The following is a 3,167-nucleotide window of genomic DNA, read 5'->3' on the forward strand; positions in this document are numbered from 1 at the left end:
GGACAGCTAAACACAGAACCAACAACGCTTTAGTTTTATGAGCAGCACATCATATATAACTGTGGATGACAAAAGACTTTAAGTCGCCATGTTTAAAATTATAAACTCATCAACCAACAAGAGGCACTTGCTTACTTCACAGTATTTTTGAAAGCACCTGTAGGATTTTACAAGTATTTAACCCTTTAGGCCTCTGGGGCTTTCTCATTAAGATAACTATCATGTCTAGTAACACAAGATCATTAGTCTTTTTAATTCTCAAACATTTGTATTAATAGCATTTTCCATTATAGAAACTTAAAGTCTGGTACCACATCACATCTTGACAGTCCTTCTAATATACTCCAAATAGACTGATTAGTTGGTGTCTCTATAAGATGAGAGACATAGGTCCTTCGATTTTTTCAGTTGGGCCCAAACTGGAAAAACCAAAGTCCAGGATTTACCGGAAATTTTAGAGACCAGATTGTTTGAAACTTTGATTTTTTGAATGCCTGTCAAGAATGCCAAGAAGGCTCAAAATCCAAAATATCTGGTTGAAATAAGATTCCTTAAAATCATGACATAACATAGACCAAATTTGATCATTGTTACAAGGTGATTATTCAAATTTTTGAAAAAAGCACATATTTAAATAACCCATAGCTCTTAATAAAAATTCAGTTGTTTTTGAACAATTAGAATTTAAGCGACATCAAGAGAACATAATAGATTACTTTAACACATTGCTTTAACAGAGCATCAGAGTTTAATTCTATGTCAAAGAGAAGTTGAGCTTCCTGTGATCTTTTGCTGTGAGGTTTCCTTCCTTTACCTTCTTTCATATTGGTGACCATGTTTCTGTGTTTCTGTGTGTAAGACATCTTTAAGCATCTTTTGCAGGGCAGGATGAGTGGCAACAAATTCTTTCAGTTTCTGCTTGCTATGAAAAGTCTTAATTTCACCTTCATTCACAAATGAGAGCTTTGCAGGATATAGTATTCTGGGCTGGCAGTTTTTCTCTCTTAGTACCTGGGCTATGTCTCCCCATTCCCTTCTAGCTTGTAGGGTTTCTGATGAGAAGTCTGCTGTGAGTCTAATTGGAGATCCTCTAAGAGTGATCTGACGTTTCTCTCTTGCACATTTTAGGATCTTTTCTTTATGTTTCACTGTGGTGAGTTTGATTACAACATGTCGTGGTGAGGATCTCTTTTGGTCATGTTTATTAGGGGTTCTATAAGCTTCCTGTACTAAGATGCCTCTGTCCTTCTCCAGACCTGGGAAATTTTCTGCTAGTATCTCACTGAAAATGCCTTCTAATCCTTTCTCCCTCTCCATGCCTTCAGGAACTCCTAGAACCCGAATGTTGGGTTTTTTAATAGTATCCTGTAGATTCCCAACAATATTTTTTAGATTTCTAATTTCTTCTTCTTTTCTTTGGTTTGCCTGTTTCCTTTCCTGTTCTCTGTCTTCTAAGTCTGATATTCTCTCTTCTGCTTCGCCCATTCTGTTTTTAAGGCTCTCTAATGTGTTTGTCATTTGATCTATTGAACTCTTCATTTCATTATGATTTCTAGTCACTATCAGAGTTTCTTGTTCCACTAGTTGTTTCATTTCATTTTGATTCCTCCTTAATATTTCACTTTCACGAGAGAGATTTTCTATCTTGTCCATGAAGGATTTCTGTAGTTCAAGAATTTGTTTTTGAGAACTTCTTAATGTTCTTATCAATTTTTGAGATCTGCTTCTTGCATTTCTTCGATCTCATCATCTTCATAATCTTGAATTGGGGTGTCTTTTTCATTTGGGGGCGTCATAGTTTCTTCCTTGTTCTTGTTAGCTTGGTTTTTGCGTTTGTTGTTTGGCATGTTGGAGATATTTGGTTTCTTCACTGTGGTGTTTTTTCTTGTTACACTATGGCTCTATATTAAGTGGACTGTCTGCTTTCAGTGGAGCCTTAGAGGCTTGAGATGAGTGTGGACTGAGAGCTGTGTTTGGTTCCTCAGGGTTGAGGGTGTGTCAAAGATGACACTCCCAGGTTAGGTGTGGTAAATCTCTCTTTCTTTTTTGGATTTAAAAGGGAAGTAATTCCGCACAGCTGAACGTAATTGGAGGTAGTTAGCAGGCAAATGATATACCCACAGGAGCCAGAGATTGGAAGCTCTTTCCCAAGGACCACACAGGGAATCTGTGCTGCCCTCAGTGTGGGCTCCAATTCTCCTGCAGTCTCCCACTGGGTTGCCAAGTTAGATGCTAATCTCCTGTTATTTCACCCCTCCCCACAGAGTCAGGTTTTTCTGCTAGGCTCAGGGCTGGTGCAGACCTGAGGTCGCCCTGCTTATGACGTATGTCCAAAATGGCGCCTGCTCTGTCTTGCTCGCCTTTGAGAGGTGAGCAGAGAGAGAGAAACTTGTGTCTGTATCGGTCACTTTTTTTATTTTTTTCCTATCTCCCTTCTAGTTAGCCTGGTGAACTTTTCCCCACGGAGTTTCAAGCCTCGTTCCCTCTAGCCTCCTCTTTCCGCTTGCCCGCTGGTATCTCAGGCTATTGAGGTTTGGCTCACCTCGCGTTCCAGCGTTGGTGCGTTTAGTCTGCCGCTGGTGTCCCGAACTTGGGCTCCCACGCTCTCCACGCAGGTCCACTGTGAATCACTAGTTCCGGAAGAGTTTCCTCTGCTGTTTCATCCCCTACTCTTCCTTGACCCTGCAGTATCTCCACTTATATTAAACTTTCTCTCCCCCCGGACTAAGTGTGCTCCCTGCCTATTCCGCCATCTTGCTGCTCCCAATTCATTTGCTTCTTTCTTTACTCTTATATTGTCAGTATTTAGAGTAGCTTCTGCTCCATAGTACCTTATTAAATATATGTTGACTGTCTATCTGAATGACGGAATACATTATTCACAAAGATTGCTTTGTCTAGGAGATTGTATTGTTCAAGATTCATGAGTCAGATTGTGGCACTAGGATTTAGACCTGTGCCCACAAGTGGAAAGGCTAGTCAAGACCTAAAATCCAAATTTGATTTCTATATTCCTTCTTACTTAGGAGATATCTTTAAATCCTTTATGTACTTCATGTGTGGGAATTGGGTAGGAGGCGCAGTAATAGAAAGTAGGAGGAAATATTGATCAGAACAGTCTATTTCATGTCAACGTAACACATACAACAAAATACTAAGTGGTGAAC

The sequence above is a fragment of the Lepus europaeus genome, chromosome 1 (genome assembly GCF_033115175.1).
Source record: "Lepus europaeus isolate LE1 chromosome 1, mLepTim1.pri, whole genome shotgun sequence".
NCBI classification, from domain to species: domain Eukaryota; kingdom Metazoa; phylum Chordata; class Mammalia; order Lagomorpha; family Leporidae; genus Lepus; species Lepus europaeus.